The sequence below is a fragment of the Phoenix dactylifera genome, unplaced genomic scaffold, assembly GCF_009389715.1.
Source record: "Phoenix dactylifera cultivar Barhee BC4 unplaced genomic scaffold, palm_55x_up_171113_PBpolish2nd_filt_p 001611F, whole genome shotgun sequence".
Classification (NCBI taxonomy): Eukaryota; Viridiplantae; Streptophyta; class Magnoliopsida; order Arecales; family Arecaceae; genus Phoenix; species Phoenix dactylifera.
In genome coordinates, this window is record NW_024068916.1 from 28,386 (window position 1) to 56,070 (window position 27,685).

The following is a 27,685-nucleotide window of genomic DNA, read 5'->3' on the forward strand; positions in this document are numbered from 1 at the left end:
AAGTAGTGTTTGTTAGAGTTTATGCAGCTATTTAATACTTATGTCTTTTGATGCCTTAAAACATTTAAGTTAGGTGTATATGAAGAGTCATCTTTATTATGATGTAAGCTCTTGTATTAGGTAATTTTGGAAAGAAGAACAATATGGCCTTAAAAAATAAAAATTTTAGAGGAATTTATTCTTCATCTTTCTTTTCCCTTTCTGCTTACATATTTGAATAAAGCATATAAAATATTTTTCATTCATTGCACTAAAGAAATATTTTTAGAACTATGGTTATTCTACAAGGTAATTGATAATAAAAGGCTAGTTGTAAGGAGATTTGTAATAGTAGTGTTATGGTAAAGAAAAATATAAGAGTATTTTGAAGAAAAAAATCAAGTTCATCTCCAAGATAGAAGTTGAGAAAAACTAAAAAATGAAAATAAGACAATGAGAGAACAGGGAAGATAAGAGGAAAGAGATGTTATGAATTAAAGAGACAAAGGTCTACATAGAACAAAATTTTGTGAAAGAAAAGAGAAGAATATATTGAATATTTTACAAAGGACAATAGATTAAAAAATGGAAGCTTGTGAAAATGTACAATTAATTACTCAAATATAGAAGTCTAAGTTTTTTTTTAATTACAAGAATCAAGTATAATTAAATAATATTAGTCCATAAATTTTAATTAATGTGGTTTTTGAAAAAAATTTGATACAAATAAAATTAAAGAAGAAAAATTAAGATTCAAAATGATGAAAAGAAAATAAAAAATAATATTTATGAAGAAATTAAATAAGTCAAAGATGACAAAACAAAATGTCAAAAGAAATTACAAATATGTGATAATGGAGAAATCAAAGAAACATATGGTGACAAATTTTTTTTGTAAAACCATTAGCAGAATTCAAAATTTAAAAAAGACACAAATCTTTTCAACAAAAAAATGTTTTAAATAGAAATTTAAGCCACAATTCGGAAAGGTGATTTTCTCAAGTGATGCAACTCAAGTATAAATAGAAAAACTCTTTACTCAAATAAGATAAAAGAAATAAAGTTTGAGAAGCGTGTGAAAAAAGAAAGGCTTAAGGAAATTTACTAATCAAGTATTAGAGGAGGTTTCACGAACAATTTAAATAAATGGAAATAACCATAATGATTTTATATCAAAAAGAAATTTTCACACCCCTAATTGTTGATAATTTTCAAAAATCTACAAGTGATACCTTAAATTGAAAGTAAACCAAATCTATTATAATATTTCTTTGAAACATTAATTACATATACACAAAGAAAGTCATGGTGAGAAGGATATTTGAACATGTGCACTTTAGAGTTCTGATGCCTTTTACATTTTTTAAGCTGTGTCATTTACATTCATTAAGTGTTCAATATTTTTTTAGTTTTAATAATACGATTATATATGGAACACAAGAAGAGTCAATAAAAATCTATGCAAAACTTTACATTATTTTTTAAAAGAAAAAAGAAACAAATTAATCATATTTTAAAGAAATTTATTCCTTATATGCTATCCCCTTCTATTGTTCTCCTTAACCAAATAGAATGTATTATAACTTTTTGTCTCTATTGCTTCATTATCATTTACTTGAAAATGAAGTAAATGAGGTTATTGTGTATCCGTATCCGTATTCATCAAAATATAGATATAGATATACTAGTGTCCGATCTGTATTCAATCTGATTTCAGCCTTATCACTCTAAGTTGCATTAATTCAAATACATTGCCAATGACTTACCATTAACTAGGGTTAGTAGCTTTTATACAATGAGTAGCTTTACTATCTTACATCTAATTCTCGAACTCACAGGTTTGCTATGGTACTATCCCTATAAAGGGATGAGATACATGAAAATTTAAGCTTACTTAGATTACGGACAAAATATGCCAAATAAATCTCAAATAATTCACAAGGAAAGCATAAACACCTAATCCACATCAATTAGTACCTACATGTTTTTTTAATAAATAAAGTCTTTAATCACAATTATAAATGTCTTTCTGTATAAAAATCTATTTAATTATTGCTTATGTGCGAAAATGTCAGCTTTATTTTTTTAACAAAATGGTACATTTGTTGCAATCCATGATGATTTTGCCCTTGAATCTAACAAATTATGTAAAAACATGTGTATGTGACCTTCCAAATTTACGCATCAAACTCTCATTTATCACCCACCTAGATATAGGGTTAAAATCATCTAAGAATCTATAAATGTATATCATTATGAAGGAAAAAATGATCTTTTCTTAATTAAAAATTAACTAGATTTTTTATATAAAATTCACCAACTATAAAGCATTATGAACATATTTCTAGTTCATTATACATGGTACATATACTCTCTTTGTACATACTTTTTATTTTATGGGTGCATGGTACCTATGCACAGGCTTGCTCTGTCTAAAAACGGAAACCAAAAACTCTCCTTAAACCTCTCTCGCAGCCCAACCGCAGAAGTCAATAACACACACCAAAAACTCTAGATGATTGTATCTGTATTAGTCTTGTCGACTTGCTTTTTATTAAAAGTATTTTATAAAATGTATGAATTTTTTTCGGGTATGAATTTTATTAGATGAAGTGTTTGCATTTAAACTTCTCGTATTAGTCCGTATACTCCATAGGCTCTTTAAGGGGCGTTTGGTATGGGGTGATTGTCCTAGAATCAAGGATGATGTGGATGGAGGTGATGAGATCACCGCGTTTGGTTGCACCACGGTGATCCTACGTAGCGGTGATCTTAAATCACCTCCACTCCTCAAATCACCCTCCAACTCGGTGATAGGATACCTATCCTTGAGGTCGAAAATCCAATATCACCCCACGGCAGTGATCCTGAGTTGAAAATTAAAGACAAAAATATCCCTCAAGTTAACAGAAAAATTGATATGTCAATATACCATCAATATATTATGTCAATGTTATATATATATATTATGTTGATATTATATATTATATTAATGATATATATTATATTATAATATATTACTAATCATATTATTATCCTATTATTATTGAAGAATAATTTTAAATTCTAGAAGAAATATATTATTATATTTATATTTATATAATAAAAATATTTAATATATTACCATATTAATATATTCTGAGTCGAAAGTTAAAGATAAAAATACCCCTCAAGTTAGCAGAAAAATTGATATATCAATATACCATCAATATATTATGTCAATGTTATATATATATATATATATTATGTTGATACTATATATTATATTAATGATATATATTATATTATAATATATTACTAATCATATTTTTATCCTATTATTATTGAAGAATAATTTTAAATTCTAGAAAAAATATATTATTATATTTTATATTTATATAATGAAAAATAACATATTTTTATAAGATTAATAATTTATAGGAGTAACAAAAATATTTTTATAGAATATATTAATAATTAATATATTGATAAATATATTAATATTTTATTATAATATATTTTATATGATTAATAAATATATGATAAGGGCTACTAAAAGTAGAATATGTGACAAAATTATGAAGCTATTATAGGAATTAGTATATTGACTTACATTTTTAATTCATAAGAATTAAAAATATATAAAAAATCTATCTAAGATATATCAAGGGTATTTGTGGTATTATGTGGTCAGTGATCTTGGATTCTCGTACCATACCAAACAAGTTACTCATGGATATCCGAAGATTTTTAATCATTGGACCATGGCCTACCAAACACATTGATCTTAGATCACCGGAGATCAAATTACTCCGGCATTCGGATCACCCGGGATCTTAGATCACCGTGGTGATCCTGTTGGGGTTACCAAACGCCCCCTTATGGTTTATTCCATGATGCTTAAATGATATGAAAAGGTGTATGCTCTAGCTCCATTAATTTTAGATCCCAACACTATTTTTCATGTAGTCCCACTTCGAAGTCTGCTTAGTTGATTGCAATTGTTGCATATCATCTCTATTTAGTTTAATACTTTTCTTGTAGCATCAAATTTGTATGTACTTATGTATGAGAAGCATTGATCCCAACTATCATTAAACATATTTAAGTTCTGACATCTAGAGTTCTCTCTCTTGCTCCATGTAGAAGATGATACCAAAGCTCTCACCTACTCCGGTGAACACCACAGCCCAGATTTTCGATGGGCACAATAATAGGATGTTGTGATGTCGAAGGAAGAAAGAAGAGAAAAGGAAGTGCGATGATTGTCGGTGGAGGGCTATAAAGTGGAGGGGGTACTTTGTTATGGTGGAGTCTTAGGGTTCTGGTGATCTTAAAATTCGGTCTTCATCTCGAAAATATTGGAGAGAAGAAAGATTTTCTTTAGGAGCCTTTCCCTGCTGGGTAGTCTGCCTGTTGGCCAAGCATGAGCTGGTCAAGTGGATCTGATCACAAGGCGAGCCTCCACAGTCATTCCACAAGTACCGGGGCAATCTGCTAGTCCCACATGCCAAGCAATATAAATTCTGTGTCAGCTGTTCTCTTGTTTCCCATGAGCACGTCTGCCATGCATGTCCACAACGACTAGCTCATGACTCCACTTTAATGACCCATAACTTACTACACGAAACGCAAACAAGAAGGGAGGAGAATTAAGTAGAACGTTTCCATCTCCGGTGAAACCCTCCATGACGTCGATCATCCGGTCGCCAGCCCTTCTGCTCATGGTTCTCCTCTCTATGCTTCAATGCACGCGTTCCCAGGGACCAGCACCGGCGCCGGTGCCGGTCCTCGACTGCACCGATGCTCTGCTGAACTTGTCGTCGTGCTTGACATACGTGGAGGAGGGCAGCAACCTGACACGGCCCGAGAAGGGGTGCTGCCGAGGCCTCGCCGGACTGCTGGCCGCCGAGCGTGTCTGCCTGTGCCAACTCGTTGGCAATTATGATAGCTTTGGCATACAGATTGACACTACTAAGGTTCTCATGCTGCCTACTGTTTGTCGGCTTAATGCACCACCGGCTAGCCTGTGTGCAGGTTAGCGATAGGAGCTATCTCTTGTGCTTAGATTGTTAAGAGATGATATATGTGACTGTATGCTTGTACTCTGCAGTCCTTGGAGCTCCAATAACAAGTCCATCTCCAACTAGCGGTGGGCCTGGTAAGAGAAACCCTTACTGCATCTCCCCTCTTCCTACTTTTTCTGCTCCACTTTTTTTAGGAACATATAGATTCTCTTTTATCAGGAAAAAAAGAGGCAAAAAGTTTTATTGTGGTTTTAGTGATCTACTGAATGACTAACTTCTAGTGAGTTGGCCATCCACCTAGCTTGTGTAGAGTCCCGCACACGAACATATATATAGCCTAGTAGATCTCTTCAGGTTTCCATGAAAGGAAGAAATCTAGATAGCTTTTGTTTCTGCTGAGTTTTCCGTGATTTTTTTTTAAAATGAGAAGTTCTCAAAATCAAAATTGTGTAAAATGCATACAATGATTGTATAAATTAAGTTGTAGCCGCGATTTTATGCAAACTCTGTGGTAAAATGGTTAAAACAGTGGTTTGGTTCTATTTTACTAATATGTTTATAAGGAAGAAATTTAATACATTTTGGTTTTAATCTTTCTTCCAAAATCTTAAAATATATTGGCAGACTTTTTTTTCCGATACAAGAGAGACATAGCTGCTACAATCATAAGTTCCTGTTTAAGACCAAGGTTCAAAGATCTTTTCTTAAAAAAACCATAGTATTTTGTTCTGGTTTAATAATGTGTTTATAAGGAAGAAATTTATAATCTTTCGCACAAAATCTTTAAATATATTGTGAGTTTTTTTCTTTTTTTGATAGAAAAGAGAGGTAGCAGCTATAATCATATGTTCCAGTTTAAGCCCCATGTTCAAAGATCTCTCTGAAACAAGCCATAGAATCATAGAAATCCAAGCTCCTTCTTTGCTCGACATAACCAACGTCATGGGTCAATCTTCTATAAACAAAAATACTAACACTATGGTGTCTTAAAATCTCCAGTAGGATCCAGTCCTGCAACGCCAGCCAGCGTCTCACCAAAAAGCAACAGCGGCAGGTCCATCTTCAGAACCACGGGCTCAGCATTCCTCTCAGCTCTCTGCTGCACCGCCATGGCTACCGCTACCTTCTGAGTTGCCAATGGTTGATCAGAGAACGTATACTGCCTGCCTCTTATGAAAGCGATGCTGAGACTTTCATTAATTTCCTACATCACCTTGTGATTTCTTAACACGCTACCAACAGATCAACAAAATTGTTCTTTTCTTGGTTTATCCAATACTATATTAAACTTTCATTTATTAATAACATAGGTCAACAAGCATGTTGAAATCATTATTTGTTCTAAAAACTTAAGCTTATAGGATCAGGATCTCTGCTCTGATACCATGTTGAAATCACGATTTGCCCTAAAAATTTAAGCTTATAGGATGGGATAGATTTATTTATATATTTTTATATTTTCTTACAAAGCCGTCTTCCATTGCTTTTTGGTGATCATATGCAACGTTTGATCTGCAGTTCTGGTTTCATATAAATTTCTTGGCTCACCAGTTACATGTGGCCTCCCTTAAAGCCATTCAACTCCCTGCCTGCCTTCCCTTGCTCCATGAGAGGTGCAGGCATCGAGGCGAGTCCGGGTTTCCCGTGGCCTGGTCCTCGTGGACGCATGGCGTCCATACAATGGTGGGTCCCATATTTGGGGTCCCCAAGGTCTGCAGCAATCAGCGTGCAGCTTCCACAAAGGATCAAGACTCATCCGTCAATTGTCGACAATTGTATCCCGTGACACATAAATCTCTTGAAATTTGTCAGAAGGAAACATGATGATCACGGAAGAAACATGATTAGTTACTCTTCCCAATTAGGTTAGGGATCCAGTGAAAGCTGATAGGGTGCGGCTGTTGGAATTTTATAATTTTTATTGGTTATTTAATAAGTAACTTTGTACACAGCAAATAAAAAAAATGTTAATATATGCTATCCGGTTTAAGGCACACTATTGAAGGCATTCCCCTTATAGTAGAATTCGTTGGTCTAGGTGCAAATAGTTGATGATGATCTATTCCAAACATCAATGAATCACTACTTATTCTTCCTGAAGTGCACTCTAATAAAAAAAAATAAAGATCAAACTAGAACCAACCAGATCTATATGTAGTGAAAGTCAGCAAAATAGATTGATGAAAATCCCTCTCAATACTCTTTATATAAATAAATCTTCTCTTCTCAAATACTCAAAGGATATATTTGAGTTTATTCACTTAATAATCAATTTACTCTCTCAATTCCTTTTTCTATACTCTTGTTGCTCGATGATGGGAACGATGATCCCCTTCCCTATTTATAGATATGAGAAGGTAAGTGCAAATGGGTGTTTATACATCCTTTCATTGGATGCATCCCTTCACCACATGATCATTAGATACAATCATCCAACACAAGTTCCATTCGATCATCAAGCTTTGCATCCTTTGAAATCATTATCATATTAGATGCATCAAATCAGATGCATCGAGATGCATCTTTTTGTAAGAATGAATATCATGGTTTACGAAAGAATGATTATTTGTGAAGGCATCCCTTTAAGCTTCTCTTGCGTGAGAAAGAATGAAATAAAGATAAAAAGTAAATATTTTTCACTTAACAAACCATATTATTTTCGAGATTACACTATCTAAAATAAGGATTTATATTTAAGTGGGTATTTGTTTAGTTTTATATCCAATATGGGACTATTCTAAAATATCAAAATTTTGAATTATTTAATTAATAAACCAACAATCTCCCATATAATTCAAAATTTTGAAAATTATATGACACATAAAATATATATGGATTAAGAACTGTTACTTAGTATTGATATATTCTGTTACGGGGGAACTTAGCCACCATGCCCCACGTGACCGGCACGCGCGCCCAGGAAGACTACGGCTGCCCCTTGATCCAGCAATCCGACCTCGGGTCGGATATCTTCGGCTCCGCAGCCCGACCCCGAGTCGGCTGCCCCTTGATCCAGCAATCCGACCTCGGGTCGGATATCTTCGGCTCCGCAGTCCGACCCCGAGTCGGCTGCCCCCTGGATCCAGCAATCCGACCTCGGGTCGGCAATCTCTTGACAACAACAGACTGTTCTCCTGAGGCACGCCGCGGCCCCCTGCTCCACTACTCCCTGCAACGGCCGAATCCGGCGCTGCCCCACGATCCCCTGTAACAACCGTACAAAGCGGAGCTCCACTACGCCCTGCCATGGCCGTACCCGACGCTGCCCCACGACGCCCTGTAACGGCCACGTCAGTGGCAACCCCATCGTGCCACACGATGACCAATCCCCAGAAAAACCCCCCAGCCTGATATATATGGGGCTGGGGGGGAAGGGGGAGGGCAAGCAAGATTCTCCATAGCATCATCTTACCTGCTACCTCTCCTTCTCCTTCGATTCCCTCTAACTTGATCGTCGGAGGGCCCCCACTACCCCAGTGGTGGTGCGAGGCTTGCTTGCAGGTTTTCCGGCGGAAGGTGGAGCGCAACCAAAGCAATTCAAAGGGAACCCCGTTCACACCGCTGTGCCAATCGTTCTCGGTTTGGACCCCCAGCAACAGTTGGCGCTAGAGGAAGGGCAACCGGATCTCAGAGCGATCGTAATGGCACGACGAGGTGGTCGTGGAGCTTCCAATGCTTCCGGTCGCGGGGCCTCTCGCGCCACTGGCCGGGAGGCCGCTGCATCTCCAACACGCTCTCAGCAACACTCCACCGCCCCACCGCCCATTCAGATGGTCGAAGCCGCCCAGTTCGACCAGCTAACCCAGCAGGTTCGCACCCTCGCGGAAGCGGTGCAGAATCTGCAGGGTGCGATGTCCCGGGCGCCGCAGCGGGCTCAGGAGCCGCCGCTGCCTGAGCGTTCGCCTGTCCTCCTCAACCCGCGCTCCTTCCTCTCCCATGGGGAGGAGCGCCGGCGCGAGGAGGATTCTCGAGCACGCTCCATTCTGCCGGGACCTTCCCACCGGAGCTGCGCGGGGTACGAGAGGCGGGCCCGGGCGCATTCCCAGACCCCCCAGTCCTCGAGGAACCCGCGCTCCAGTCGGTCCCCCTCTCGCCGCTCCTTGTCTCCCACCCACCGGTCGCGCTCCCTGGACCGGCGGGTGGACGATCTCTACCGACAACTCCAGGTCCTGAAGGGCCATTCCAAAGATCCCTTCGCCGACTTAGAGATCTCCTCCCAGCCGGCGCTCGCCTCGAGGATCCTGCGGACCCCGAATCCGCCGGGGTTCAAAATGCCGGCGATCGAGCCCTATGACGGGGCGGCGGATCCGCGGGATCACGTCGAGAGTTTCAGGACCCTTATGCTCCTCCACGGAGCATCAGATCCCCTTCTCTGCAAGGCTTTCCCGGCAACCCTCCGTGGCCCGGCGAGGGCATGGTTCGCCGGGCTGGAGGCTGACTCAATCCGGTCCTTCGACCAGTTCACTTGCCTCTTCATCACTCATTTCGCCGTCAGTAGCCGGCGGCGACTGGTCTCCGACTCCCTCTTTGATGTCCGGCAAAACGAGGGAGAAAGCCTGCGGGATTATCTTACCCGCTTCAACAGGGCTACGCTGGAGGTCCGGAACCTGAGTCAGGAGGTAGCTCTTTCAGCCCTGAAGCGTGGCTTCCGAAAGGGCAGACTCACCTTCTCCCTGGACAAACGCCTGCCGCGGAGCTTCCCAGAGCTGTTGTCCCGGGCGAACCAGTATGCGGACGCCGAGGAGGCGGCCGCCCACCGGAGCAAGGAGGCCGCCGAGATCCCTCAAAAGCTTGGGAAGAAAAGGCGGAAAGAGGCACGCCAGAGGAGGAGCCCGACGCCTCAGCGTCGGCGCAGAAGCCCGTCGCCGGCGAAGAACCACGGCGCCCCACGCCCTCGTTCTCCGCCCCGACGTTTTCACCGGTACACCCCTCTCCTGACTCCCCGGGCTCAGATCCTTATGGAGATCAAGGGGCGGGAGGACCTCCCGGCCCCGAGACAGATGCGGAGGATCCCTGTGAAGAGGCCCTTCCGGGCGTACTGTGAGTACCACCGAGACCACGGCCACGACACGGAGGACTGCTTCCAGCTTCGGGACGAGATCGAGGCTCTCATCCGCCGGGGGCGTCTCGGTCGATATGTGAGCGACCGACGTCCCCCGCAGACCCGCGTCCGGCCGACCCGGCCCCTCCGGAGCCTCGGGAGCAGAATCGACCCGTTGCGGGCGTAATCCACACTATCACTGGGGGCTGCCCCCGGCCCGTGAGGAAAGCAGGGGGCTCGACGGAAGCGTTAGGGGCGGCCGTCGCAAAGAGGCAGAGGGTCGGCAATGTAATCACCTTTTGTGATGAGGATGTAAAGGGGGTTCAGACCCCCCACGATGACGCCATGGTGATCTCCCTCACTATGGCAAACTATGATGTAAGGCGTGTTCTTGTGGATAGTGGAAGCTCAGCTGATATCTTGTTTTACGAGGCCTTCCAAAAGATGGGCTTGTCCAGACAATTGTTGCACAAAATATCCACCCCCCTCATAGGATTCACCGGTGACGCTGTCCCGGCGGAAGGTGTCGTTGAGCTGCCTGTGACTGCGGGCGTCGCACCCGCAGAAGCCACGGTGCGACTCGGGTTCTGGGTCGTCCGTGTTCCCTCGGCCTACAACGCTATCCTCGGACGACCCGGACTGAACGCCCTTCGCGCGGTGGTCTCTACGTACCACTTGCTCATGCGGTTCCCCACGGCGGTCGGGATCGGGGAGGTCCGAGGCGACCAACCGACCGCACGGCAATGTTTCCTAGCGACCCTCAAAGGGAAGAAGCCCGCAGAAGCCCTAAGCGTCGTTCTCCTTAATTGCATTCTTCATGCAGGACACTCCGGGCGGCGTGTATCCCACGGCACACGTATCTCCGCACGCGCCCAGGCCGCATCCGCCTCGAAGAACGCGCGTATCGCGGCCGCTTAACTGGCACTCCTCGCAAGCAGCAACTGGCCGATCCGATTTCCCAGGTAACGCCTCAATTAGCATTTAATAGCCCTCTGGTGTTCCCCAGGCGACGCGTCGAGAGGAGGAGAAATACGATCGCAGCTGGCCACGGAGAAACCCCGTCGAGCGGCAAGTGATAGGCGCGCGACCAACGAGCGGAATTCTCCGAGGCTCGGCCCTCGGATGCCAGGCTAACCCGATGATCATCCCGGGAGCAGACTAGCCTGAAGCCCCGACCGGTCGCCTCGGCTTGCGCCAGCCTTGGCCGACCAACGAGCGGAATTCCCCGAAGCTCGGCCTTCGGATGCCAGGCTAACCCGATGATCATCCCGGGAGCAGACTAGCCTGAAGCCCCGACCGGTCGCCTCGGCTTGCGCCAGTCTTGGCCGACCAACGAGCGGAATTCTCCGAAGCTCGGCCTTCGGATGCCAGGCTAACCCGATGATCATCCCGGGAGCAGACTAGCCTGAAGCCCCGACCGGTCGCCTCGGCTTGCGCCAGCCTTGGCCGACCAACGAGCGGAATTTCCCGAAGCTCGGCCTTCGGATGCCAGGCTAACCCGATGATCATCCCGGGAGCAGACTAGCCTGAAGCCCCGACCGGTCGCCTCGGCTTGCGCCAGCCTTGGCCGACCAACGAGCGGAATTCCCCGAAGCTCGGCCTTCGGATGCCAGGCTAACCCGATGATCATCCCGGGAGCAGACTAGCCTGAAGCCCCGACCGGTCGCCTCGGCTTGCGCCAGCCTTGGCCGACCAACGAGCGGAATTCCCCGAGGCTCGGCCTTCGGATGCCAGGCTAACCCGATGATCATCCCGGGAGCAGACTAGCCTGAAGCCCCGACCGGTCGCCTCGGCTTGCGCCAGCCTTGGCCGACCAACGAGCGGAATTCCCCGAGGCTCGGCCTTCGGATGCCAGGCTAACCCGATGATCATCCCGGGAGCAGACTAGCCTGAAGCCCCGACCGGTCGCCTCGGCTTGCGCCAGCCTTGGCCGACCAACGAGCGGAATTCCCCGAAGCTCGGCCTTCGGATGCCAGGCTAACCCGATGATCATCCCGGGAGCAGACTAGCCTGAAGCCCCGACCGGTCGCCTCAGCTTGCGCCAGCCTTGGCCGACCAACGAGTGGAATTCTCCGAAGCTCGGCCTTCGGATGCCAGGCTAACCCGATGATCATCCCGGGAGCAGACTAGCCTGATGCCCCGACCGGTCGCCTCGGCTTGCGCCAGCCTTGGCCGACCAACGAGCGGAATTCCCCGAGGCTCGGCCTTCGGATGCCAGGCTAACCCGATGATCATCCTGGGAGCAGACTAGCCTGAAGCCCCGACCGGTCACCTCGGCTTGCGCCAGCCTTGGCCGACCAACGAGCGGAATTCCCCGAGGCTCAGTCCTCGGATGCCAGGCTAACCCGATGATCATCCCGGGAGCAGACTAGCCTGAAGCCCCGACCGGTCGCCTCGGCTTGCGCCAGCCTTGGCCGACCAACGAGCGGAATTCCCCGAGGCTCGGCCTTCGGATGCCAGGCTAACCCGATGATCATTCCGGGAGCAGACTAGCCTGAAGCCCCGACCGGTCGCCTCGGCTTGCGCCAGCCTTGGCCGACCAACGAGCAGAATTCCCCGAGGCGCGGCCTTCGGATGCCAGGCTAACCCGATGATCATCCCGGGAGCAGACTAGCCTGAAGCCCCGACCGGTCGCCTCGGCTTGCGCCAGCCTTGGCCGACCAACGAGCGGAATTCCCCGAGGCTCGGCCTTCGGATGCCAGGCTAACCCGATGATCATCCCGGGAGCAGACTAGCCTGAAGCCCCGACCGGTCGCCTCGGCTTGCGCCAGCCTTGGCCGACCAATGAGCGGAATTTCCTGAGGCCTAACCCTCGGATGCCTGGCCTAGCGCCGGAAGGATTTCCTGAGGCCTAACCCTCGGATGCCTGGCCTAGCGCCGGAAGGATTTTCTGAGGCCTAACCCTCGGATGCCTGGCCTAGCGCCGGAAGGATTTCCTGAGGCCTAACCCTCGGATGCCTGGCCTAGCGCCGGAAGGATTTCCTGAGGCCTAACCCTCGGATGCCTGGCCTAGCGCCGGAAGGATTTCCTGAGGCCTAACCCTCGGATGCCTGGCCTAGCGCCGGAAGGATTTCCTGAGGCCTAACCCTCGGATGCCTGGCCTAGCGCCGGAAGAATTTCCTGAGGCCTAACCCTCGGATGCCTGGCCTAGCGCCGGAAGAATTTCCTGAGGCCTAACCCTCGGATGCCTGGCCTAGCGCCGGAAGGATTTCCTGAGGCCTAACCCTCGGATGCCTGGCCTAGTGCCGGAGGAACTTCAAGAGTCAGGAGTCGGCGAGATGCTACCAAGAGTTAAAAAGAGGAAGGACAAAAGTGAAATGAGGAAACACTTTGTTTGCATTAACTTTCGTTGCATCAGGGCCGAGACCCATACAACATGGCAAAACGCCAACATACAAAGAAAAGAACAAAGAAAAAGTACAGAGGGTCAGCTTGGAGGAACCCCCGGATCGGGAACGGCGAGCACGTCCGCGAAGGGTAGGGAGACGGTTGGAGAACCGGCAGGCAATGGCATCGGAGGGGAGTCAAGGAGGGAGACCCCACTCAGGTCAATTCCGGGGTATTTAGTGGACACCCTTGCCAGACCTTCATCGAAGCCTAAGGCAAAGGAGTCAGACCCCGCATCCGACATGTCACGGATGAACTCGGCGGACTGACGATAGGCCTGTACCGCCTGCCGCCCGATTTCTGCGCTCTTCTCGGCCAGCGCCGCCTCCGCTCGCTCCGTAATCTGAGCTTTCGCTTCCATGACCTTCGCCACAATCCGCTCGTCCACCTCGGAGGAGACCCTCAGCAGATCGGCCCGAGCCTCCATGTGCTTCGCCTCGGCAGCGACGCGAGCAGCCTCAGCCTCCTCCAGGCGCGAATGAAGCTCCTGGTTGCTCGCACGAGTCCCCTCCAAGGCCGACTCCAATTCGGCCATCTTGGCTTCAAGAGATCGGGTTCGGTTGCGGGCGTTGTCGGCCGACTGCTGGGCCTTCTCCCACCTCTCCCGGAAGTCGGCAGCCTTCCGGGACTGCTTTTCGGCTCGCTCCTCCGCCTTCCTGATCTCGCTTTCGAGACCCGAGGCAACCTTGAGTTGCTCCTGAGCCTCCAACAGTTGCCTCTCGAGGGCGGTGAAGCCGAGTGCCCGCTCTTCGGCCACCTGGAGCCTCGTCTCGAGGTCCCTGGTCGTTCTCCCCGCGGCAGCCTGGCCTCCCTCCTCTACAGCTTTCAGTCGGCTCTCGGCCTTCGCCAGGAGCCTCGCCTGTTCCTCGTGGCTCTCCTCCAGACGGATCATGTACTGGGCGAGCTAAGAGACAGGAAAAATGAGAGCGTCAGACGGAGATCAATAGAGCCTATAAATGACGAAAGCGACCAAAAAGAACACTCACCGACATGAGGCAGACGCAGCTGACAGCTCCGACTTCAGGGATCCTCATCTGCCGGACCTGCCTACGGTCACCCTCCAGCAGCACCGTCTCGATGAGGTTTCGGGCGCCGGCGAAAGTGAAGGCCGACCCCGACTTCGCCCCGGAGCCGGACGGTGGTTCTGCGGCCTTACCCTTACCCATTGCTTGAGGGAGAGTCATGCCGACCGTGCTCGGGGCGGGGGCCGCGCCAGAAATCGACAGGGTCCCGCTCGGCCGAGGCCTCGGCGCGCCCCTCCTCGTATCATCCGAGGCCGACCAAGTCGAAGGCCGGGCTGGGGACCGACCGCGTCCGACCCGGCCGTCTCGGGCGCGCCCGGATGACACCTCCGGAAAAGCGGTAGTCTCATCACCGGAGGGCTGATACGGCGTCAACTGTCGGTCCGAGCCCGCGGCGTCCCCCTGATCGGTGGGCCCGGACCCGTCTGTCGGCGTCGGAGTCGCCTGCTGGCGGGGCTTCTTCGCCGGTGGGACCCCGCTCGGAGGAGTCCGTTTCTTCCTCCGGACCGCTTCCAGTAGGGACGCCCTACTAACAGCCATTGCCCTGTCCGACTGCATGACGTCGTCGATTTCTGCAAAAAGAACGAGATGGTTAGAAACTGAGAAGCTGATGGAAAGAAGAAACGAAAGAGGAGAAAAGAGCTAAAAAAGAAGAAGTGATGGCGGGCTCACGGTCGGCGGGGACCGAGCTCAGACCGACGTTCACCAAGGCATCCTCGGAAATAAGGCGAGCCACCGGGGGGAGCCGGCCCTCGGCAACCAACCCCCTCAAAACGGCGACGCCATCGGACTCCTCCCTTGACAACCTCGATAGGCCGATCGGGGACTTCATCGGCGTCTCTCAGGTTGTCCCGATTCCCCAAGAGGGATCTACGTCGATGAAAAAGAAACGCTCCTTCCAGCCATGAATGGAGGAAGGAGCCTCCTTGACGAGGCCGCACCCTCGCCGCGCCGCAAAGCACCACCACCCTCTGTTCCGGGGGTGGCCGTTCAGGCCGTAGCATTCCCAAAAGACATTCAGGGTGGCGGGAACCTCGTGCATGCGGCAGAGAACCTGGAAGGCCGTCAGGGTACGCCATGAGTTCGGCACCAGTTGCATCGGCGCCACTCTTAAACCTCGAAGCACCTGCACGACTAAGTCCGAGGGGGGAAAGCGGAACCCAGCCCGAAGGATGTCCTCATTAATGGCGACCTTCCCTGGAGGAGGATGGGACATCCTCTCCTCAGGCCCCGGGAGCGTAACGTTGCAGGCTTCGGGAAGGTGGTACCGGGCCACGAACCTATCTAGGTCTTCGGGGACCAGCTCCGACTGAATGCGGTCCGCTCTTACTTCGTCCATCCCTAACGGCCAGAGAATCTACGGTCAGGACGGGGTCAAGAGGGGAGAAGGGACCGGAACGACTGGGGTACACTAATACGAAAGGAGAAAGTACGGAGAGCCCTAAATTGAAGAGTGGGGCAACTCACCGGAAGGGAAGGAAGAACGGCTCCGAGAGCGTCAAAGGAGGAGCGAACGAACAGTCCGACGGCAACGGCAACAGCACAAGGGAGAAACTCGAGGATGCCTGTGAAGAGAAAGGCGGACGGGGGAGGGCCCCCGGTTAAATAGGCAGAAAGGCGGGTGACGCCTCGGTGACGCCAGAGGACGCCTGGCTACCGAAGGATCGTTCTCGCCCCAAAGGCGAATCGACGCCATTAAGGAAGGATGTCCGCCGAAATCCGCAGACCGCCAGATCAGTGACAACCGCCATACGCCATAAAAAAAGAGCGGGGAGCTCGGAGCGCGCGCGCCTTTCCGAGGGATGGCGGCAATCTCGAAGCATCACTCCCTTCACCCGTTCCCCTCCTGGTTCCAGGCTCGGAAGTGGGGGGCTACTGTTACGGGGGAACTTAGCCACCATGCCCCACGTGACCGGCACGCGCGCCCAGGAAGACTACGGCTGCCCCTTGATCCAGCAATCCGACCTCGGGTCGGATATCTTCGGCTCCGCAGCCCGACCTCGAGTCGGCTGCCCCTTGATCCAGCAATCCGACCTCGGGTCGGATATCTTCGGCTCCGCAGTCCGACCCCGAGTCGGCTGCCCCCTGGATCCAGCAATCCGACCTCGGGTCGGCAATCTCTTGACAACAACAGACTGTTCTCCTGAGGCACGCCGCGGCTCCCTGCTCCACTACTCCCTGCAACGGCCGAATCCGGCGCTGCCCCACGATCCCCTGTAACAACCGTACAAAGCGGAGCTCCCCTACGCCCTGCCATGGCCGTACCCGGCGCTGCCCCACGACGCCCTGTAACGGCCACGTCAGTGGCAACCCCATCGTGCCACACGATGACCAATCCCCAGAAAAACCCCCCAGCCTGATATATATGGGGCTGGGGGGGAAGGGGGAGGGCAAGCAAGATTCTCCATAGCATCATCTTACCTGCTACCTCTCCTTCTCCTTCGATTCCCTCTAACTTGATCGTCGGAGGGCCCCCACTACCCCAGTGGTGGTGCGAGGCTTGCTTGCAGGTTTCCCGGCCGAAGGTGGAGCGCAACCAAAGCAATTCAAAGGGAACCCCGTTCACACCGCTGTGCCAATCGTTCTCGGTTTGGACCCCCAGCAACATATTCCATTTGTAGAGTTTGTAGTAAAGTCTTGAACTATACCATTTGGTACAAATCCCAGATGCTATACACATGCCGTGTCCATTTAGGTAAGCACTTTTCAACCTTGTACTAGTATTTTGGTGTTATGAGCGCAATTAGCTACAGAACCATTTAGGATAATTACCTTTCCTCTTGTCATTGCATTAAAAACACTTTTACCAGAATGGTACTATGAAGCAATTCTCTTTAAATTATATAGTGCTTCTCATATCATCATAAAATAACTTGTTAGTACCTATTGGACTTTCTTTTTAGGTTCCCCAATCTATAAGGTTGGGTTGCTGTTGTTTGTTGATCAATCTTAATCAGCTTTAGTCCTGTTCATTTCGTCAATTCTATAACTTGCCCTCTTACAAGTCCTTTTGTTAGTAGATCTGTTATGTTGCTAGCATACCTAATATACTCCAATATTATTACTCTATGTCTTTGAAGATATTTTAATATTTTTAATATCAAGACTAAGATCAAGCCCCCAACCACCCGGCTACAGCATGCAATACTTCCTCATAAAAGGATCTTGTTGCTGGGGGTCCAAATCGAGAACGATTGGCACAGCGGTGTGAACGGGGTTCCCTTTGAATTGCTTTGGTTGCGCTCCACCTTCCGCCGGGAAACCTGCAAGCAAGCCTCGCACCACCACTGGGGTAGTGGGGGCCCTCCGACGATCAAGTTAGAGGGAATCGAAGGAGAAGGAGAGGTAGCAGGTAAGATGATGCTATGGAGAATCTTGCTTACCCTCCCCCTTCCCCCCCAGCCCCATATATATCAGGCTGGGGGGTTTTTCTGGGGATTGGTCATCGTGTGGCACGATGGGGTTGCCACTGACGTGGCCGTTATAGGGCGTCGTGGGGCAGCGCCGGGTACGGCCATGGCAGGGTGTAGTGGAGCTCCGCTTTGTACGGTTGTTACAGGGGATCGTGGGGCAGCGCCGGATTCGGCCGTTGCAGGGAGTAGTGGAGCAGGGGGCCGCGGCGTGCCTCAGGAGAACAGTCTGTTGTTGTCAAGAGATTGCCGACCCGAAGTCGGATTGCTGAATCCAGGGGGCAGCCGACTCGGGGTCGGACTGCGGAGCCGAAGATATCCGACCCGAGGTCGGATTGCTGGATCAAGGGGCAGCCGACTCGGGGTCGGGCTGCGGAGTCGAAGATATCCGACCCGAGGTCGGATTGCTGGATCAAGGGGCAGCCGTAGTCTTCCTGGGCGCGCGTGCCGGTCACGTGGGGCATGGTGGCTAAGTTCCCCCGTAACAGTAGCCCCCCACTTCCGAGCCTGGAACCAGGAGGGGAACGGGTGAAGGGAGTGATGCTTCGAGATTGCCGCCATCCCTCGGAAAGGCGCGCGCGCTCCGAGCTCCCCGCTCTTTTTTTATGGCGTATGGCGGTTGTCGCTGATCTGGCGGTCTGCGGATTTCGGCGGACATCCTTCCTTAATGGCGTCGATTCGCCTTTGGGGCGAGAACGATCCTTCGGTAGCCAGGCGTCCTCTGGCGTCACCGAGGCGTCACCCGCCTTTCTGCCTATTTAACCGGGGGCCCTCCCCCGTCCGCCTTTCTCTTCACAGGCATCCTCGAGTTTCTCCCTTGTGCTGTTGCCGTTGCCGTCGGACTGTTCGTTCGCTCCTCCTTTGACGCTCTCGGAGCCGTTCTTCCTTCCCTTCCGGTGAGTTGCCCCACTCTTCAATTTAGGGCTCTCCGTACTTTCTCCTTTCGTATTAGTGTACCCCAGTCGTTCCGGTCCCTTCTCCCCTCTTGACCCCGTCCTGACCGTTGATTCTCTGGCCGTTAGGGATGGACGAAGTAAGAGCGGACCGCATTCAGTCGGAGCTGGTCCCCGAAGACCTAGATAGGTTCGTGGCCCGGTACCACCTTCCCGAAGCCTGCAACGTTACGCTCCCGGGGCCTGAGGAGAGGATGTCCCATCCTCCTCCAGGGAAGGTCGCCATTAATGAGGACATCCTTCGGGCTGGGTTCCGCTTTCCCCCCTCGGACTTAGTCGTGCAGGTGCTTCGAGGTTTAAGAGTGGCACCGACGCAACTGGTGCCGAACTCATGGCGTACCCTGACGGCCTTCCAGGTTCTCTGCCGCATGCACGAGGTTCCCGCCACCCTGAATGTCTTTTGGGAATGCTACGGCCTGAACGGCCACCCCCGGGACAGAGGGTGGTGGTGCTTTGCGGCGCGGCGAGGGTGCGGCCTCGTCAAGGAGGCTCCTTCCTCCATTCATGGCTGGAAGGAGCGTTTCTTTTTCATCGACGTAGATCCCTCTTGGGGAATCGGGACAACCTGGGAGACGCCGATGAAGTCCCCGATCGGCCTATCGAGGTTGTCAAGGGAGGAGTCCGATGGCGTCGCCGTTTTGAGGGGGTTGGTTGCCGAGGGCCGGCTCCCCCCGGTGGCTCGCCTTATTTCCGAGGATGCCTTGATGAACGTCGGTCTGAGCTCGGTCCCCGCCGACCGTGAGCCCGCCATCACTTCTTCTTTTTTAGCTCTTTTCTCCTCTTTCGTTTCTTCTTTCCATCAGCTTCTCAGTTTCTAACCATCTCGTTCTTTTTGCAGAAATCGACGACGTCATGCAGTCGGACAGGGCAATGGCTGTTAGTAGGGCGTCCCTACTGGAAGCGGTCCGGAGGAAGAAACGGACTCCTCCGAGCGGGGTCCCACCGGCGAAGAAGCCCCGCCAGCAGGCGACTCCGACGCCGACAGACGGGTCCGGGCCCACCGATCAGGGGGACGCCGCGGGCTCGGACCGACAGTTGACGCCGTATCAGCCCTCCGGTGATGAGACTACCGCTTTTCCGGAGGTGTCATCCGGGCGCGCCCGAGACGGCCGGGTCGGACGCGGTCGGTCCCTAGCCCGGCCTTCGACTTGGTCGGCCTCGGATGATACGAGGAGGGGCGCGCCGAGGCCTCGGCCGAGCGGAACCCTGTCGATTTCTGGCGCGGCCCCCGCCCCGAGCACGGTCGGCATGACTCTCCCTCAAGCAATAGGTAAGGGTAAGGCCGCAGAACCACTGTCCGGCTCCGGGGCGAAGTTGGGGTCGGCCTTTACTTTCGCCGGCGCCCGAAACCTCATCGAGACGGTGCTGCTGGAGGGTGACCGTAGGCAGGTCCGGCAGATGAGGATCCCTGAAGTCGGAGCTGCCAGCTGCGTCTGCCTCATGTCGGTGAGTGTTCTTTTGGTCGCTTTCGTCATTTATAGGCTCTATTGATCCCCGTCTGACGCTCTCATTTTTTCTGTCTCTTAGCTCGCCCAGTACATGATTCGTCTGGAGGAGAGCCACGAGGAACAGGCGAGGCTCCTGGCGAAGGCCGAGAGCCGACTGAAAGCTGTAGAGGAGGGAGGCCAGGCTGCGGCGGGAAGAACGACCAGGGATCTCGAGACGAGGCTCCAGGTGGCCGAAGAGCGGGCACTCGGCTTCACCGCCCTCGAGAGGCAACTGTTGGAGGCTCAGGAGCAACTCAAGGTTGCCTCGGGTCTCGAAAGCGAGATCAGGAAGGCGGAGGAGCGAGCCGAAAAGCAGTCCCGGAAGGCTGCCGACTTCCGGGAGAGGTGGGAGAAGGCCCAGCAGTCGGCCGACAACGCCCGCAACCGAACCCGATCTCTTGAAACCAAGATGGCCGAATTGGAGTCGGCCTTGGAGGGGACTCGTGCGAGCAACCAGGAGCTTCATTCGCGCCTGGAGGAGGCTGAGGCTGCTCGCGTCGCTGCCGAGGCGAAGCACATGGAGGCTCGGGCCGATCTGCTGAGGGTCTCCTCCGAGGCGGACGAGCGGATTGTGGCGAAGGTCATGGAAGCGAAAGCTCAGATTACGGAGCGAGCGGAGGCGGCGCTGGCCGAGAAGAGCGCAGAAATCGGGCGTCAGGCGGTACAGGCCTATCGTCAGTCCGCCGAGTTCATCCGTGACATGTCGGATGCGGGGTCCGACTCCTTTGCCTTAGGCTTCGATGAAGGTCTGGCAAGGGTGTCCACTAAATACCCCAGAATTGACCTGAGTGGGGTCTCCCTCCTCGACTCCCCTCCGATGCCATTGCCTGCCGGTTCTCCAACCGTCTCCCTACCCTTCGCGGACGTGCTCGCCGTTCCCGATCCGGGGGTTCCTCCAAGCTGACCCTCTGTACTTTTTCTTTGTTCTTTTCTTTGTATGTTGGCGTTTTGCCATGTTGTATGGGTCTCGGCCCTGATGCAACGAAAGTTAATGTAAACAAAGTGTTTCCTCATTTCACTTTCGTCCTTCCTCTTTTTAACTCTTGGTAGCGTCTCGCCGACTCCTGACTCTTGAAGTTCCTCCGGCACTAGGCCAGGCATCCGAGGGTTAGGCCTCAGGAAATCCTTCCGGCGCTAGGCCAGGCATCCGAGGGTTAGGCCTCAGGAAATTCTTCCGGCGCTAGGCCAGGCATCCGAGGGTTAGGCCTCAGGAAATTCTTCCGGCGCTAGGCCAGGCATCCGAGGGTTAGGCCTCAGGAAATTCTTCCGGCGCTAGGCCAGGCATCCGAGGGTTAGGCCTCAGGAAATTCTTCCGGCGCTAGGCCAGGCATCCGAGGGTTAGGCCTCAGGAAATCCTTCCGGCGCTAGGCCAGGCATCCGAGGGTTAGGCCTCAGGAAATCCTTCCGGCGCTAGGCCAGGCATCCGAGGGTTAGGCCTCAGGAAATTCTTCCGGCGCTAGGCCAGGCATCCGAGGGTTAGGCCTCAGGAAATTCCGCTCATTGGTTGGCCAAGGCTGGCGCAAGCCGAGGCGACCGGTCGGAGCTTCAGGCTAGTCTGCTCCCGGGATGATCATCGGGTTAGCCTGGCATCCGAAGGCCGAGCCTCGGGGAATTCCGCTCGTTGGTCGGCCAAGGCTGGCGCAAGCCGAGGCGACCGGTCGGGGCTTCAGGCTAGTCTGCTCTCGGGATGATCATCGGGTTAGCCTGGCATCCGAAGGCCGAGCCTCGGAGAATTCCGCTCGTTGGTCGGCCAAGGCTGGCGCAAGCCGAGGCGACCGGTCGGGGCTTCAGGCTAGTCTGCTCCCGGGATGATCATCGGGTTAGCCTGGCATCCGAGGACTGAGCCTCGGGAAATTCCGCTCGTTGGTCGGCCAAGGCTGGCGCAAGCCGAGGTGACCGGTCGGGGCTTCAGGCTAGTCTGCTCTCGGGATGATCATCGGGTTAGCCTGGCATCCGAAGGCCGAGCCTCGGGGAATTCCGCTCGTTGGTCGGCCAAGGCTGGCGCAAGCCGAGGCGACCGGTCGGAGCTTCAGGCTAGTCTGCTCCCGGGATGATCATCGGGTTAGCCTGGCATCCGAAGGTCGAGCTTCGGGGAATTCCGCTCGTTGGTCGGCCAAGGCTGGCGCAAGCCGAGGCGACCGGTCGGGGCTTCAGGCTAGTCTGCTCCCGGGATGATCATCGGGTTAGCCTGGCATCCGAAGGCCGAGCTTCGGGAAATTCCGCTCGTTGGTCGGCCAAGGCTGGCGCAAGCCGAGGCGACCGGTCGGGGCTTCAGGCTAGTCTGCTCCCGGGATGATCATCGGGTTAGCCTGGCATCCGAAGGCCGAGCCTCGGGGAATTCCGCTTGTTGGTCGGCCAAGGCTGGCGCAAGCCGAGGCGACTGGTCGGGGCTTCAGGCTAGTCTGCTCCCGGGATGATCATCGGGTTAGCCTGGCATCCGAAGGTCGAGCCTCGGAGAATTCCGCTCGTTGGTCGGCCAAGGCTGGCGCAAGCCGAGGCGACCGGTCGGGGCTTCAGGCTAGTCTGCTCCCGGGATGATCATCGGGTTAGCCTGGCATCCGAAGGCCGAGCCTCGGAAAATTCCGCTCGTTGGTCGGCCAAGGCTGGCGCAAGCCGAGGCGACCGGTCGGGGCTTCAGGCTAGTCTGCTCCCGGGATGATCATCGGGTTAGCCTGGCATCCGAAGGCCGAGCTTCGGGGAATTCCGCTCGTTGGTCGGCCAAGGCTGGCGCAAGCCGAGGCGACCGGTCGGGGCTTCAGGCTAGTCTGCTCCCGGGATGATCATCGGGTTAGCCTGGCATCCGAAGGCCGAGCTTCGGGAAATTCCGCTCGTTGGTCGGCCAAGGCTGGCGCAAGCCGAGGCGACCGGTCGGGGCTTCAGGCTAGTCTGCTCCCGGGATGATCATCGGGTTAGCCTGGCATCCGAAGGCCGAGCTTCGGAGAATTCTGCTCGTTGGTCGGCCAAGGCTGGCGCAAGCCGAGGCGACCGGTCGGGGCTTCAGGCTAGTCTGCTCCCGGGATGATCATCGGGTTAGCCTGGCATCCGAAGGCCGAGCTTCGGGGAATTCCGCTCGTTGGTCGGCCAAGGCTGGCGCAAGCCGAGGCGACCGGTCGGGGCTTCAGGCTAGTCTGCTCCCGGGATGATCATCGGGTTAGCCTGGCATCCGAGGGCCGAGCCTTGGGGAATTCCGCTCGTTGGTCGCGCGCCTATCACTTGCCGCTCGACGGGGTTTCTCCGTGGCCAGCTGCGATCGTATTTCTCCTCCTCTCGACGCGTCGCCTGGGGAACACCAGAGGGCTATTAAATGCTAATTGAGGCGTTACCTGGGAAATCGGATCGGCCAGTTGCTGCTTGCGAGGAGTGCCAGTTAAGCGGCCGCGATACGCGCGTTCTTCGAGGCGGATGCGGCCTGGGCGCGTGCGGAGATACGTGTGCCGTGGGATACACGCCGCCCGGAGTGTCCTGCATGAAGAATGCAATTAAGGAGAACGACGCTTAGGGCTTCTGCGGGCTTCTTCCCTTTGAGGGTCGCTAGGAAACATTGCCGTGCGGTCGGTTGGTCGCCTCGGACCTCCCCGATCCCGACCGCCGTGGGGAACCGCATGAGCAAGTGGTACGTAGAGACCACCGCGCGAAGGGCGTTCAGTCCGGGTCGTCCGAGGATAGCGTTGTAGGCCGAGGGAACACGGACGACCAAGAACCCGAGTCGCACCGTGGCTTCTGCGGGTGCGACGCCCGCAGTCACAGGCAGCTCAACGACACCTTCCGCCGGGACAGCGTCACCGGTGAATCCTATGAGGGGGGTGGATATTTTGTGCAACAATTGTCTGGACAAGCCCATCTTTTGGAAGGCCTCGTAAAACAAGATATCAGCTGAGCTTCCACTATCCACAAGAACACGCCTTACATCATAGTTTGCCATAGTGAGGGAGATCAGCATGGCGTCATCGTGGGGGGTCTGAACCCCCTTTACATCCTCATCACAAAAGGTGATTACATTGCCGACCCTCTGCCTCTTTGCGACGGCCGCCCCTAACGCTTCCGTCGAGCCCCCTGCTTTCCTCACGGGCCGGGGGCAGCCCCCAGTGATAGTGTGGATTACGCCCGCAACGGGTCGATTCTGCTCCCGAGGCTCCGGAGGAGCCGGGTCGGCCGGACGCGGGTCTGCGGGGGGACGTCGGTCGCTCACATATCGACCGAGACGCCCCCGGCGGATGAGAGCCTCGATCTCGTCCCGAAGCTGGAAGCAGTCCTCCGTGTCGTGGCCGTGGTCTCGGTGGTACTCACAGTACGCCCGGAAGGGCCTCTTCCCAGGGATCCTCCGCATCTGTCTCGGGGCCGGGAGGTCCTCCCGCCCCTTGATCTCCATAAGGATCTGGGCCCGGGGAGTCAGGAGAGGGGTGTACCGGTGAAAACGTCGGGGCGGAGAACGAGGGCGTGGGGCGCCGTGGTTCTTCGCCGGCGACGGGCTTCTGCGCCGACGCTGAGGCGTCGGGCTCCTCCTCTGGCGTGCCTCTTTCCGCCTTTTCTTCCCAAGCTTTTGAGGGATCTCGGCGGCCTCCTTGCTCCGGTGGGCGGCCGCCTCCTCGGCGTCCGCATACTGGTTCGCCCGGGACAATAGCTCTGGGAAGCTCCGCGGCAGGCGTTTGTCCAGGGAGAAGGTGAGTCTGCCCTTTCGGAAGCCACGCTTCAGGGCTGAAAGAGCTACCTCCTGACTCAGGTTCCGGACCTCCAGCGTAGCCCTGTTGAAGCGGGTAAGATAATCCCGCAGGCTTTCTCCCTCGTTTTGCCGGACATCAAAGAGGGAGTCGGAGACCAGTCGCCGCCGGCTACTGACGGCGAAATGAGTGATGAAGAGGCGAGTGAACTGGTCGAAGGACCGGATTGAGTCAGCCTCCAGCCCGGCGAACCATGCCCTCGCCGGGCCACGGAGGGTTGCCGGGAAAGCCTTGCAGAGAAGGGGATCTGATGCTCCGTGGAGGAGCATAAGGGTCCTGAAACTCTCGACGTGATCCCGCGGATCCGCCGCCCCGTCATAGGGCTCGATCGCCGGCATTTTGAACCCCGGCGGATTCGGGGTCCGCAGGATCCTCGAGGCGAGCGCCGGCTGGGAGGAGATCTCTAAGTCGGCGAAGGGATCTTTGGAATGGCCCTTCAGGACCTGGAGTTGTCGGTGGAGATCGTCCACCCGCCGGTCCAGGGAGCGCGACCGGTGGGTGGGAGACAAGGAGCGGCGAGAGGGGGACCGACTGGAGCGCGGGTTCCTCGAGGACTGGGGGGTCTGGGAACGCGCCCGGGCCCGCCTCTCGTACCCCGCGCAGCTCCGGTGGGAAGGTCCCGGCAGAATGGAGCGTGCTCGAGAATCCTCCTCGCGCCGGCGCTCCTCCCCATGGGAGAGGAAGGAGCGCGGGTTGAGGAGGACAGGCGAACGCTCAGGCAGCGGCGGCTCCTGAGCCCGCTGCGGCGCCCGGGACATCGCACCCTGCAGATTCTGCACCGCTTCCGCGAGGGTGCGAACCTGCTGGGTTAGCTGGTCGAACTGGGCAGCTTCGACCATCTGAATGGGCGGTGGGGCGGTGGAGTGTTGCTGAGAGCGTGTTGGAGATGCAGCGGCCTCCCGGCCAGTGGCGCGAGAGGCCCCGCGACCGGAAGCATTGGAAGCTCCACGACCACCTCGCCGTGCCATTACGATCGCTCTGAGATCCGGTTGCCCTTCCTCTAGCGCCAACTGTTGCTGGGGGTCCAAACCGAGAACGATTGGCACAGCGGTGTGAACGGGGTTCCCTTTGAATTGCTTTGGTTGCGCTCCACCTTCCGCCGGAAAACCTGCAAGCAAGCCTCGCACCACCACTGGGGTAGTGGGGGCCCTCCGACGATCAAGTTAGAGGGAATCGAAGGAGAAGGAGAGGTAGCAGGTAAGATGATGCTATGGAGAATCTTGCTTACCCTCCCCCTTCCCCCCCAGCCCCATATATATCAGGCTGGGGGGTTTTTCTGGGGGTTGGTCATCGTGTGGCACGATGGGGTTGCCACTGACGTGGCCGTTACAGGGCGTCGTGGGGCAGCGCCGGGTACGGCCATGGCAGGGCGTAGTGGAGCTCCGCTTTGTACGGTTGTTACAGGGGATCGTGGGGCAGCGCCGGATTCGGCCGTTGCAGGGAGTAGTGGAGCAGGGGGCCGCGGCGTGCCTCAGGAGAACAGTCTGTTGTTGTCAAGAGATTGCCGACCCGAGGTCGGATTGCTGGATCCAGGGGGCAGCCGGCTCGGGGTCGGACTGCGGAGCCGAAGATATCCGACCCGAGGTCGGATTGCTGGATCAAGGGGCAGCCGACTCGGGGTCGGGCTGCGGAGCCGAAGATATCCGACCCGAGGTCGGATTGCTGGATCAAGGGGCAGCCGTAGTCTTCCTGGGCGCGCGTGCCGGTCACGTGGGGCATGGTGGCTAAGTTCCCCCGTAACAGATCTTATTTTACTTTTTCACATATATTTAGGTTATTAAATATATATTATGATATTTCATATTTTAATCATTATTTTTTGGACATAATTTATTTTAATTTTTGATATTTACAAAGTTATATAGTTGAAATATTTAAAAATTAACTTCTATGTTTTACTATTTTTATATAAATTTTCTTAGAAGATCTTCATGATTATTTTATAGATTATATTAATATTAATATTTTATATTATATTTATCTTACATATTTTTTGATTCTTAATATTTTAATATAAATCTATTGAATTGATGAACTAATCCTTGACAAGATTAGCCTTCATGTTAGTTTAATAATCATGCTTTAAATCTTACTTATATGTATATCATGTGCGATCTACATCATGAATTCTAATCTCATCCTTTATGATTACAAAATTAATATTAGTTTTTATCACTGAATTATGCTAAAAATTTAGTTTATATCTGAATAATATTTATCTTATATCTATATCCAATTATAATAAATATGGATATGCTTAATATCCGATTCATATCCATAATTGTTAAGAATAAATTTGGATACTAGTTTTGGTGTCTATTTAATATCCATGCTTATATCTGTATTTACTAAAAAATACATATACAAATATGGACATACCGTGCCAATCTATATTCGATCTGTTTTCAGTTCCAGAAACCAGAAGTAGAGGTTTTGACAAATTTTTTTAGAAAAAGTAGAGGAAAAATTATGCCACCTAGTTAGTTCAATTGTGGCAAAAGGTATTAATGGACTTGATTGCATAGGCATGATCTACAAAATTTTGAGGATATAAGTGTCACGCTCTAAACCCATCATCTAGGTCGTCCACGTGACATGGCCATACAAATCCTAAAGTAATGCCCTAGAGATCATGCAAAGCCTATATTGAACATTTTCCAAATAATTTTAGAAATTTAATCA